Source organism: Miniopterus schreibersii (assembly GCF_964146895.1).
Source record: "Miniopterus schreibersii genome assembly, chromosome: 12".
NCBI classification, from domain to species: Eukaryota; Metazoa; Chordata; class Mammalia; order Chiroptera; family Miniopteridae; genus Miniopterus; species Miniopterus schreibersii.
The window spans coordinates 60,041,515-60,055,858 of NC_138112.1; the positions used below are offsets into that span (position 1 = coordinate 60,041,515).

At 37.1% G+C, this 14,344-nt stretch overlaps 1 protein-coding gene across 10 annotated transcripts in view; it reads right to left on the minus strand.

Annotated features, from left to right (window-relative positions):
- The window catches only part of LRRC4C (leucine rich repeat containing 4C), an 834,219-nt gene that overhangs the window by 485,086 nt on the left and 334,789 nt on the right, over positions 1-14,344 (minus strand). For 5 of the 10 annotated variants that reach the window (XM_081155249.1, XM_081155240.1, XM_081155239.1 and 2 more), the window contains one exon: positions 5,111-5,190. The gene's annotated coding sequence lies outside the window, so the exon portion shown is untranslated. Of the gene's footprint in view, positions 1-5,106; positions 5,191-14,344 lie in introns of all 10 variants that reach the window. The other 5 variants (XM_081155246.1, XM_081155250.1, XM_081155252.1 and 2 more) reach the window with 1 other exon arrangement.

Here is a 14,344-nt window from a genome sequence, read left to right on the forward strand (position 1 = left end):
TCCCAGACTCCCAAATAGTGAAAAACAAATGCTTGTTCTCTAAGCCGCCAGTCTATGGGATTTCATTATAGCAGCCCAAATGCACTAAGACAACATGTTACCATATTAGTAAATACTAAAAAGTAAAAATAATCACTCTGCATAAAAACTTTCTAGAGCAAGGATGTAAAACACTCAAATTATGTGTCTATTACTCCAATAATTTGTTTGGGGGAATTGATTCTAGGAAAATAGGGAAGGATATTTACAAAACAAGTATGAGCACGTCCGTTCATCCTGGCTCTGTTTCTAACAATATAAATTGGATATAATATACTTTTAGTCCTAGAGTATTAGTTAAATAAATCAAGATAAAATCTACAAAAAAAAAACAAACAAAAACAAAAACCAAACAAACCTTTAAAAAATTTACACACATTCCTATTAAGAAATGTCATAAATGGTAGAATAAAAATCGACATTATATGCACAGAGAAAATATCTGAATAAACATGCTGATGAAGTGATAGTGAAGGTTATTCTTGGCAAGGGAGTATCATGAATGTTTAGATTCTTAAGGGTGTTTATGCATTCTTTGATATTTCCAAAATAAGTATGCACCGCTATTTCATAAAATAAATTTAATAAGCAAACTTAAATAAAATCTAGCTTTTATCAGTAATACAGTAGGTGTTGACCATTAAAAAATATCATCAAATATCTAGTCTTTATAAGAGGCAAGAAATTGTGTATGCGTTGATGGCTGATCACACTGGTATTACTGGTAAAAATCAAAGACAACTTATTTAAGTTGCCAAGAAAAATATCTTGAGTACAAAAAGAAATGCTAGGGTCTTCTACCAGTAGCAAGAATGAAAAATATATAGGTCAGTTCTGTAGGCAGTTAATTAGAAATAAAAGGATTCCAGCTCTTTCTCTTTGGAATCATTGAAGGGATGCTTTTCCTAACATGCATTTAAAGCCTCCTCAGGAAGTCAAAAATGGATTAATAGCAAAGGGCATATTGATTAAAATGTAATTTCTATTTTTGTAACTGGATAATGTTTTTTCCTCTAAGTAGGAAGTATTCAGAGGCATCGTTTTGACATATTATAGTTCACTTTAGTGTTCTATGCAGAACTTGATTATGTCTAATCACTGGGAGGAGAGGTATGCATTTTAGACCACTATGTACTCATTTTTAAAGAGAAAATGTCTCAGAGTGGGAGGAAACTTTTCATTTATTTTTAATGTTTTTTCTAAGAAATTAAAGCAAATAATTTTTCTTTGTAAGTAGACCCTATCATACAGGACTTCAAAGATTTAAAAGTAAAAGAATAATGCAGTCGAAATATTTTTAAGACCTATAACTCAAGTAGTAAAATGAAAGACTTTCTTTTCTTTCACTATCTAAATTTTATGGGTTTTGTAGCAAGTTTTATGGTTTAAAACAGAAAGGACTTCTAGACAGTATATTAAGTGATGAAGTATAATAGTTCTTCAGAATCCTGTTCACACACACACACACACACACACACACACACACACATACATACGTACACACACACACACACAAAATCTCCAATGCCTGATAATCTAGTCTCAGAAATAAAAATATTAAGATATCGTGCACTCCATATCATGAACTCCTTGCTCTTTTATGTATCACATAAAAGAAAACATGATAAAGACTAAAATATTTTGAACTACTGTAAAATGAGCTTTGGTTTTAGAGTTGGAAAATTTGGGGGGGGAAATGCACATTCAGAATTGGCGGAATTTGCTAATTTGTGATACAGAAGTAGGTGCATATTTAAAAAGCCATTGTATTTGAAGCAATCTCTTTAAAACTGCATTAAATATCTACTTCATTAAATAATAGCTAACATTTATTGAACATTTACTCTGTGTAGAAGTATTTTTCTTAGATCTAATATTAATTATTATAAAGATGTATAGCAATTTGGAATAATCCTTGCCCTATGGATGCAAATATAGTGTGCTAAGGTTAAAACTACATAAGAAAATAGAGGCAAATAAACTAAAATTATAGTAGTTCTAGGTTAGAATTAAAACTTTATTACTAAATTTTTCAAAGTTTCCATAATAGATCTATAATTTCTTTTAAAATTCCAAAGAAGCAACTAACACCCAAATGCTATGCAAACACCCAAATGCTGGTTTTTAAAAAAATAATTACAGCCCGGCCGGGCGGGGCTCAGCGGTTGAGCATCGACCTAGGATCCAGGCTATTAGGGTTCGATTCCCGGTCAGGGCACATGCCCAGGTTGTGGGCTCGATCAATGACTCTCTCATCATTGATGTTTCTATCTCTCTCTCTCCCTGTCCTTTCTTCTCTCTGAAATCAATAAAAATATATTTTAAAAAAATAAATTTAAAAAAATAATAAAAAATTTAAAAATAATTACATTAATGATTTGAAATATTTTTTCAAGTGCAAGCCCATTATATTTTCACATTTTTATTTCAAGGACAAACTATTTTATCAAAAGTAATATTAATGTAGTCAAAGCAAACTTAGAGGATCCTTCAGTACTTACAGGTATTAATTCAACTCATTAGTAATTACTCATTAATAAGCCTTTGTTTAGAGTCGTGGGTTATAATAATAAAACAGTATGGTACTGGCACAAAAACACACACAAGGATCAATGGAACAGAATAGAGAGCCCAGAAATAAACCCCTGCTTTTTGGTCAATTAATTTATGACAAAGAAAAATAATAATATACTGTGGGGAAATGACATTCTCTTGAATAAGTGGTGCTGGGAGAACTGGACAGATAAAAGCAAAGGAAAAGCAACTGGACCACTTCTAAGATCACATACAAAAATAAATTCAATGTGGATTAAAGACTTAACTGTAAGGCCTGAAACCAAAAAACTCCTAGAAAAAAATATAGTCAGTAAACACTTTGATATTGGTCTTAGCAAAATCTTTATAGCTATGCCTCTTTGGGCAAGGTCAACAAAAGCAAAAATGAACAAATGGAATTCATCAAACTAAAAAGCATCTACACAGCACAGGAAACTATCAACTAAACAAAGACAACCTGCTAAATGGGAGAAGAAATTCTCAAATGATATATCTGATAAGAAATTGATATCCAAAATACATGAGAAACTCATACAATTTAACAAAATATAATTTTAAAAACTCAAATGATATGACTTTCAAAATAAACAGAGGACCTGAATGAACATTTTTCCAAAGAAGACATACAGATGACCGACAGACATGTGAAAAGATGCTCAGCATCACTAACCATCAGGGCAACGTGAATCAAAACCACGGTGAGACACCACCTCATACCTGTCAGAATGGCTGTTATCAAAACCTCAACAAATAAGCGTTGGTGAGGATACAGGGGAAACAAAACCCCTACACTGTTGGAGGAAGCGGAGGGATGTGTGAAAAAGGTAAAGGGGTATAAAAGGTACAAGCTTCCAGCTGTAAAACAAACTAGCATCACAGAGACTATAGCCAATAATGTCATAATAACTTTGCAGTGACAGATGGTTACTAGACTTACTGTGGTGATCACATCATAAGGTATATAGAGAATCACTATATCGTTCAACTGAAACTTATAGAGCATTGTATGACAGCAACATGTTAATAGAAAATGTAGAAAATAAAAAGAGTTGTGGGCACGAAGAAAATAAGCATGCTAATGGTCCTGACCTCTAGGGGCTGAGACTCTGATGAAGTGATAAGGCATATACTCAGTTAACAGTACTTAAAATAGATTATGATATGAGACATAAGAAAAGAATTTGAAATGTGGCCATGGGTTCAATAACAGAGAAATATTGTGGCTAGTTATCTTGGTGAGCATAATTTAAATAGTGCTTGAAGCAAAATTTCAACACTCAGGTAAAGACTGGGAAGCGAAAGGGTAGCTAAAATTAACTTGTTGAATTATTGAGCCCCTACCATTTTAGATATTGTGCTAGGTACTGAAAATACACTGAAAAACAAAATAAAAATGGCCCCTTTTCTTGTGGAATTTCCAATGAATTGGCACAGTACATTGACAGTTCTATAGAGAAGGTTGAATGGGTAAAAGGAAGCTAAGTTGGAGGGAAAAAATGAGAGTAGAGAGATAACGAAGGATTGTTTTGGTTTGATTTTAGTTGGTTGACTTTTTCCAGGATAAGGTAAACACAAGCATGTTTAGATTTGCCTGTGTGAAAGGAACCAAGGAAATAATAGCTGATTTAATAAAGTTGATAAAGAAATATAAAGTGTTAGGATTAAAATCTAATATTTTGGCAAACAAGAAACAGACTATAGATAGGGAGGTTTGAAGGCCTAAAAAAAGAAAAAAAAACAGTGTTGGTCACATCAAATAGACTTGTCTTATCTAGAAAGCAGAAAGTTGTTTCACTTGAAACTGAGAAAGTTTGGGGAAGATTTAAATTCAAGAAGAACAGAGATTTGAACAACCATGAAAAGAATGGGACATTTTCAGTGGCCTGATTCCACTCAGGGCCAGGCAGGGTCACACAGCATGAAAATGTTGAATGTCTTTGTTATGTCAGCAAACAGGCACTATCCTTGCCCGCATGGAGCACTTGAGCTAGTGACAGACATGTAAAACAATCAAATAATCATATATATAAACATGAACTTGGCCATGGGCAAGGTAAGCACGGCAGGGGGTGAAGCTGACTGGGAGCAAGAGGGTTAGAGGGAAGCCAGGGCAACTGGCTTACTATGCATTCAGGGAGGCAAATGGCACTAAACGTGGCATCTGGTAGACCAGGATGAGCGACAGGGCACAGGAGGGTAATAATGAGGTCAGTAGGCATGGAATAAGTGGGAATGCACCAGCTGTGGTCAGGAAGCAAGCGTGCAAAGCCTTGCCAGCAGCAGAGCAGCTCAGAGCCACAGCGGCTCCGGGCCACAATGCAACCCTCGTGCTTGGGGGAGAAATGCAGCCGGCTGCCCGCACAAAGCCCACTCCCACAGCCACAGCTTGCCCGTGGCAAGGTTCCCGCAGTGAACCCTATTCATTCACAGTCTACTCCAGCGCACTTTAAGTCACGCAGGACATCATTTTTCTTTCTCCCTTTTAAAAATAGTCATGAATGTTGGACTCACATACATGCAGCCTGTCAGAGTCTCCAGCTCACGGAGCCCACTCTCACTGCGTGATCTGGCGGCCGCGCAGGACAGGGAACCATTCTAGGAAAGAGATGAAATGAAACGCGGCATTACTCTTAAGGAAGTTGGAAAAGCAGAAGTATTTGACATTAAAATCTACCTAATGGAGTAATCCAGACGGAACAATTTCTATTTCTATATATTCATGAAAGTGTGCATTCATTTTACATTGTGTCATGCTTGAGGCTTCTAAGAATACAAAAGGCATTTTTTTTTAATTATAGTAATAATAATATTTAGTTCTGGATAAATATCTCTTTGTCAAATTTTTCTTTCTATTGGACTGTATATTTTTCTATTTCCTTTATAAAGGGAAGAATAGTGCATCGGCTGCTATTATACCCTCGTCTGTCTTTGCACACCTTATTTTAGTCAAATGAACGTATCCCTCAATCCTGAGCATGCTTGGCTTTCCATGCCTCTGGCATGCTCATGCCATCTCATCTGCCTGAAATATCACTATTCTTTTGCCCGTTCCCATTTACCACTCAACAAACTTATAGTAATTCTTTAATACCCAGCTCAAATATGACCTTTTCCCCCTAAAGCTGTCTATCAAAATTAATCTCTACCTCATCTTTATTCCCACAGACTGTGCTTGTCATTTATTATAAGACTTATAACCAGTGTTGCTAATTCTATCTTCCTGCCTTTGAGCTTTGAAAACAGGGAGAATACTTTATCTGTGAGAGTGTTTTTTTCTGAAATCTCCATCTACCCTGTGTACATAATGGACATTAAATATAATGTACAATTATTCCTTACTCAATCTAGGAGTAAATTGGCCATTTAGTATTGCTATAGCTAGGGCTTTTTACTATACCAATCTGTTACATGTTTTCAAAGAAAATACTTTTCTTTTTTTTACTTCCAGAGCATCATACTCTCTGCCCCACCCCCATTTGATTACATGTAGTCTCCTCTGAAGTTTTGTCACTTTCCCAGCCTTACCATAATATAACATATCATGGCTCACATCTTAAACATCTCATATTTTCTATTAGACTAACTTCCTTTGAGACCTAATCTAGGTTTATGACTTTAAATATCATCTATACAAATGGGGTTGTTCAACTTTCATTTTAGCCCAGATCTGTGCATGAGCACAAAACTTATAAGCAACTGTCTACTCTATAGACCCACTTAGAATGCTAATAGACAATTTAAAATTAACATATCCTCAACTAAACTCCCTCTCACTACCAATTTTCTCCTCCTACAGTTTCTTCTAAGAGAAGGGCAAATTTACCCACCATTTTCTCATTCCAAAAAACTTGGGGAGTCATCCTGACTCTGTTCTTTCTCCCATACCCCATATCAAGTACATTAACAAATCTGATTGGTGATAACTTCAAAATATATCCCAAAGGTAACTAAAATATAACCACTTTTTCCATCTTTACTACTAAAATACTGGTCTCAGCTAATATAAGTTTTGTTAAACTTATTGCAATGGAATCCCACTTTATCCCATCCCTTCCATTGCTCTATAAAGCCAGAAACGTTATATTAAAAGGTAAATCAGATTATGTCTCTGCCCTGCTCAAAACCTTCCATTTGCTTTCATCTCATTCTAATAAAAACCAAAATCACTAAAAGGTTTGTAAAATTCTACATGATCTGGTCCCATGCCAGCTCTCAGTTGTCCCTTCCATGTTCACGCTGCTAGCACCACAATCACATCCTGGCTGTTGCTCTAAAATCTTGAGCATGCTTCATGCCCTGGACTTTGCTTCTGTGAGTCCCTCTCCCTGAAATGCTCCTGTGCTGATCCAGGTGAGCCTCCTACACACCTCCACTGCATCTTCACTTAAATCCATTCATTTTCTCAGTGAAGGCTTCCCTGTCTGCTCCATTTAAAAGTAGACACCCTACAACTTGCACTGCTTATCCCTGTTCTCTCTTTAATTTTTCATTAAGCACTTACTCCATTAAACATATTATATCTTTCATGTACAGATTTTCTAAACTGTTCTCCTCAAGTAAATTCCACATGGGAGGGATTTGCCTTGGTTTTGTGAACAGCTATAGTTCTAGCACCTTGAATTATGCCTGGTACATGGCAGGGGCCAAGATGAGAACAGAGAGCACCTAGGTTCCGGTTCCTGGTTCACCATGTTTGGTTCTGTAACTTTGTTCTGAGTCTCAGATCCTTAGCTATAAAACTGGCGTAATAACATCTTCTCACTTTCCCAAGGGAGCTGAGTCAATAAAATGGGACAATCAGCAAAATATTTTTTGAGTATCAAAAGTTAATAAATAAGGCATAAGAAACTGAGTAGACAACACAGTTGAGCCTCACCTCAATCCTGTTACAAACTGTGTATTTCATTACAATTTACACATAGAGGTTAGCTTCAGTGATTTTCAGAGATCTGACTTAGCTCATAAATTAATTTTTGGTGAACTCAGGATTACGTTGTTTTTTTTATTCTAAAGTTGAACATTTTCTACCATATTTACTATTAATAATGTCTAGAAATAGGCTATTCACATTTGTCCAATTTACAGGGCCAGGAAAATGTCATTTTCTAATAATAAAGTTAGTAATGACAACTATAAAATCTAAGATTTTTGAAAACTTACTATAGACATCAGATACTAATATTATTGATTATCCATATTAATTCATTTAATTTGCAAACAACCCTGCATAGGCGCAACCATAACTAACACCATCTAAAAATGGAAACACAGGCATAGAGAGATTAAGCAATTTGCACAAGGACACACAACTAGTAAGAGGTGAAAATGACATGCCAGCCTAGGAGACTTTGAGACACAAAAAATAAATTCTTATTAAAAATTATTTTCTTTTTTCCTTAGTTTTATTGAGATATAACTGACATATAATGTTACATAAGTTTAAGCTGTACAACATAATAATTTGATATATGTATCTATTACAAAGTGATTCCCACAATAGGTTTAATTAGCATCTATCACCTCACATCAAATTTTTTTCTTGTGGTGAGAACTTCTAGAATATACTATCTTAGCAACTTTCAAATATATAATACAGTATTGTTAATTATAGCCATGATGTTGTACAATACTCCTGAGGATATATCATTTGTAGATAACACAGCAGAGCACCACCTAACTGAGGAAGTTCATGGAGTATGTGGAAGCCTATTGATACATTAAAAAACAAATAACTGATACTTTGGTAACAGTCTTCAGGACCTGTTTACTTGTAGTTAACCAATTGCTTGAGAAGCATTCAACCTCTGCTGTAATTCACCGTTCTTTGTAATCGCTTCTGTGAACTGACTCCTTATGATGTTGGAGAGTTAGTAGCAGTAATCACTCTGTGATTACCAAGAGCCAGTAGAATAGTTATGACAAATGTCAATCTAATTAAAGTGCCACTGCTTGAGTCACTTAGAAAGACACTTGAGAATGTCCTATCTGTAGCGACCTTGCTTTGGCAAATGGGGGTGAAATAAAGGAACAGGAGTAGGTCCTCCTCCAGGCCTGACAACTCATTTCCTTCTGATAAAGAGCTATTCTGACAGGGAAAAAAAACAGAATTGCCCTCTGACCTTTCTTCATGTGGGTGAGGTAACCACAATGATTCTGAACTGTCACGGGAAAAAGTTCAAGGAAAAGAGTAAGGAAATCCTACAGATAATTCATTCTCCGTGACAACAGACCAAGGAACAGTTTTAGGATATGCCAGTCCCACACTAGGGAGAGACTTGGGACAAATCCTCATTATAATCGGGGTCACAGCAGTAGGGAGCATAGGTTGAATGTTCACAATGAGCCTGATATTGCCATAAGTGCATTGCCTGGTTTATTTTGATGCTGTGTTGTACAGATGGGCTTGGAGCTGCCACTGGTTAGTTTGAGCCAGGTAAGTCACCTCAGGTAGATAAGCAGGATGTTCCTAAAAATACAGTCTAAGTGAGGCAGCCTTGAGGAAATTGAGGAAATTGGGAAAGTCCATATAAATACTAAGAAAAGTCCCGGCATTGTACGACTATTTTGTTTCCCCTGTCTGAGGTCCCTTTCCATTGGGGAAGTTTTGAGGACAGCATTCAGCCAGGGAGGGCTCTCACTGTAGCCACGGATGTTACACCCTTGATCGACACCTATACTCTGTGAAGCTGGTTGGTAACTGGCTCACTACCATTATTAATGGTATAAGAACAACACCAACCATATTTAAGAGATCAAAAGTGAAAAATTCCTAACAGAGAGCCCAAGTGTAAAAAATAGAGTGAAACAAAGAATAAAATTGGCTGGAGTCAATCAATGACATAGAATTCCAGTTAGATGGCTACACCAGTGTAATTTGTATGAAGAAAAAACTCAGTTATAAATGGAGTATTTAATTATTTCTTACTCTTTAGCAAAAATAAAAATAGAAGCAAGGTGTAACTTAAGAGACAAAATGAGTAAGTTCTATTATTTTATGGATCAAAACAGGTTTGTAATGAACTTACCAGTAATAAATAGAAATGCTCTGTACCCGAATCCTCACTTGGAATGTTAAGAAGAATTACTGTCTGATTTTATAGCTCTCCAAGAATACGCTCTCCTACTAATGAGTACTCTCATATAGATTTTACACATGCTTATGTTAAATATAGGTTAACTGACAGATACTTTGAAACACTCAGAGTGATTAATCAAGGCTGCTTCATTTAGTGATGAGAGATATTCACAAAATTTCAAGATTTCAAGTTTAGTTGAATTAAGGTCATAAGCATGAAAACTCATTTAAACTCAAGGAAATATTTTGGGCACATAGAAGCTAAATGGTGATACTCTGAAACACAAGCCTAGCATTAGTGACCTTAAGCTAACTTCCAGGTATCTTCAGATTGATTATCAGTGTTAGGTCAGAAGTAAACATGTAGTTTCCCATGTTTTGACTTAAATAAACTCACTTTAGGTAAGATCATACTCTTACTACTCATTTATCCATATGCTCACTAAATATCCACTAAGTACCGAGTAGTATGCTAAGTGCTAAAAATAAAATAAGCAGTGTAATGTTTTTACCTGATTTTACTGACCTCATAATGTAATTAGGAAAGAAATAAGTAAAATAATTAACACAATATTGACTTGCAATGGTACATGGACAGGATAAAGAAGGACACCACATGGCTGTAGAGCTCAGTATCAGGAAGCAGACACCAAGATCGCAACAGACATTTAAGATAATTATTGTGAGAAATGCCTGTAAATGATAAAGCGAAAGTGATCAAAAGGAAAAAAGGGAAGCTCTCAGGCCACAGTCGAAGTCTAACAGGTGTGAAGGACAATGGGAAGGCATAGGTTGGACAGAAGTGTCTGGAACAGGCGATGTGCGGTCACTGAGGGATTCATGCTGGGCAGAGACAGCATGGGATACACACTGCAGAAAGAGTCCTAAGTATGGAGCACATTCAGAGGGAGACCCCAGGAGGTAAAGGAGAGGGAGGCACTGGTAGCAAAGGCAAGATAGCATCACACAGACCTGGGTCCTAATCCTAGCTGCACTGCTTGCCAACCATGTGCCCATAAGCAAGTCATTTAACACCTGAGAGCCTATATTACTAATTTCCTATACTGGGAATTACATACCTACTTGCTTCATAGTGCCATGAGGATCATAGGCGGAGAATGAATAGGAACATGCTTAGGGGTTCAGGTGTCGGCAATAGACAGAAAAGTCCATTCATATCCTGGCCTCAGTGTGTGACTATCATCACGTTTTATACAACCTTCTATAAACCTCGGTTTCCTCAAGTGTCAGATGCCACCCAAAGCACACCTATCTGGTGGAGTTGTCCCCCATGAGGTGATAGGTGGCTGCCTTAGCTCCCTCCTCATGAGTGAGAGATGCTCAGTAGCTAAGTGGCGGGTGCTGGGCTGAGTGCCTCACACCCTTGCAATGCTCTGTTCTCACAGCATCTCAGCAGGCAGGTGGGTTATTTTCTGCCCCTGACTTTAGAAGAGCAGATTTGTGCTTGAAGAGATTAAGTAATGAGCTCACTGTCACACCGATGATCATCCTGGGTTACAATTCTCAGTTGCCTGACTTCAAAACACACATCCTTAACCATTTTTCTCTATTATTCTCCATTCCGGCGCTAAGCAAAACCATCTACCTGCCAAAGAAAATGCAATTCTAAGAACTCACTTGTGGGCTACGGTTGGATTTATTTGTAGTATCAGGAAGCTTTAAAGCAGAGTCAGGGACCATTTAAACAAAGCTTCCTGGTTTGTCCCAAGAGATGCTTTATTCAGTTCTTTTAAGTGGGACATTACAGACATCACAAGGATTGTGCTATAAGCTGTGCTCCACCATTGGAAATTGGCTTCAATTGGCAAGGGAGGGAAGGTATATGAAAATGATGAAGGCAGTGTTTTCAAAACTATCTCCCCACCTGGAAAGTTCTTTGGAATGTTCACGTACATTAGGGTCCTCATTCTAATGAGAAACCATTTCTCTCCTAACATCAAGCAGCCCTGATACAGGTCATCAAAATGCATGAAAAATTGACCTCTGAGGTCAGGTCTACAGAGATTGAGCACAAGTCTTGATCCATGTAGGCCTCTCTCTTCCTCACCTCTAATTCCAGACATATTTTTTATTAGGCAAAATACTAAATTTCAGCATCTTCAGTATCCTCCCTGAAACAGCATGATTTTAAGGTTGCCTTACATACTGAATGTAAACACCCATGATTATGTCTAGCACCTATTAGCTACTCCATAAATGTTAGTTTCTCTTGGATGAGTCTAAAAGGATGGTTTTCAAAATCAATAGATTATCAGAAGATAATTCCAGAAGTGAACAAAGGGAATATTGTATTGATAGCTGGGGAAGAGTTTAAGGTTTCATTATTAATATTTGTATTAAAAAAAAAAAAGCACGCTAGAATCATTTAGCCTTCACAGACGCCTCTGTAATAGAGTTGGACCAGATAGCTTGAGGGGAAGATATTTTACTCTCATTAATCAATTGTGAGATTTTTATTTTCAAGAATAATTTTGTTGACCTTCCTTGTGAGGGGGTTCCCATTCAATAGAGAAACATAAGTCAGCAAGAATTGTAAAAAATAGATACATTTCCTCCCAGCTTCATTGACAAGGAGGCAAAGGAATTGCCTCTGGCATTAAGAAACTCACCGCTAAATGACTTGAGTTTGTTGAACTCTATTATCAAAAGCCCACTCGATGATCTAGCTAGGACCTCAGTCTGTCTCTGAAAAGCTCTCTGCGGGGGGAGTGACATGGGCTCTTGAGGTGGCTGCCCCTCCCTGCGGCACTGGAAAGCTTAGCAGTGCAGGGGACGATTCCAAACAGCCAGCTCTCAGGCCCCTGGTGATTCTGCAAACACCTGGTAGGTTTTGCCCAACCACTTGATAATTTTTCCCCTGAAATTATGCTCCAGGAAAGACCATTTCAGATAGTTTGGAGTATAAGTCAAGAATGTGTCTCTGGCCCGGCCAGGCGTGGCTCAGCGGTTGAGCGTCAACTTAGGATCCAGGCAATTGGGGTTCGATTCCCGGTCAGGGCAAATGCCCAGGTTGTGGGCTGCAGCCGATCAATGACTCTCTCATCATTGATGTTTCTATCTCTGTCTCTCCCTCTCCTTTCCTCTCTCTGGAATCAATAAAGATATATTAAAAAAAAAAAAAGAATGTGTCTCTGTTCTTGGTCACCTTGGTCCATATGTTAACATTTAACAACCTTGACTGACATGTATCAACAACAACAAAGGTGGCAAATTTTAAAAACTATAAACTTCTACGTCTTTCCTAGTCAGCTCACAGTGAGCATTCTCAATGTCTCTATGCAAGCTGATTGGCGCACTAATGCTCCTTCGGTCTGTTGCAATGGCCACGCTCTCCTCGGCCCTGTTACCCTCCTGTCTCTCTCCTCTACTCACAGTACTGGTACGGTACTGAACCAGCCAAGGAAGCATCTACATTTTTATTTTTGTACCAATTCATTCTGGCTAATTACTACAGGAAATAAATCAACATAACCTTTAAATAAATTGTATGAACCCATAAACATAATTAGCATTTGAAACTATCCTACCCCTTAATACATAGTATGCATTGGAGGTCCTCTGTCCCTAAATTTAAAATTTATGAAACAGGTAGCAGCCACAGCACAAAGACGAATATAAATTATTTTGGAAGTCCTTTCAAGACAAACTGTTACTGTTAAAGTGGAATCAAGGGTGGCATACAACATTTCAACATCTGGATCAATGGGTATATTAAGCAATCTACCCTCCACTGGGAAAAGAGTTTGTTCCACTTGTATATTCCTGTATTTAATGGACAGGTTTATCAAACAGCCAAAACGCCATCATTTTCACCTCCAAGGAAGCCCCAAGGAAGAGTTCAGACAACTTTCAGCCTGAGCATTTCTTTAAATTTAAATATTTTAAAAAGACTATATAAGACTGAACAACACAAAAGTGCATAAGTAACAAAGAATGCCTTGCCTTGACCTTCATGGCCCTCATACCCCTGCTAATTTATTGCTCAGAGGTAACTAGTGTTAACAGTTGGGAATAAATCCTTCCAGAATTTTTCTACAGACACACAAAACACATGGAGTCATTTTACTTTTTTTTATTCATTGAAAAAAATTACATCCTGATAAACATATATTTTTTCAGCTTCCTCTTTTACTTAATATATCTTGAGCATCTTTTTATGTCAGAATGTATAGAACTACTATATTCTTTTTAAAAGCTGTTTAGTATTTTAGATGAATAAATGCATGAATCAGTGCAGGATAAGCCCAGATAAGCTCCTTGAATGCAATATTCTTAGACTGGGGTGAAATATTAGCTGCACCAGAGAGAAAGTAATGGAAATAATTCCGCACTGTTCATCATAGAAATAAGGCCATTGTAATACATAACAAAATCTGGAGGGCAGAGGCAGGGAAGTAAACTGTGCATTGATTTTCTAGAAATTTTGATGGTGAATTGTTTTATGTTATTTCTTCTAAACTCTCAAATAAAAAGCTACAAGGCTTATTTTCCAAAACTTCCCAGATAAAGAAACAGAGATTACACTGAGACATACTGCCCAGAATGAGACACTTGGGTTCAATACTGAAACACACGTCCTGTGACATGAACTGCATTCTACTGTGTTTGTTAGTTCAGTTCAGACAGGGAGTTGGAAAGGAAGGAGAGAAAAAA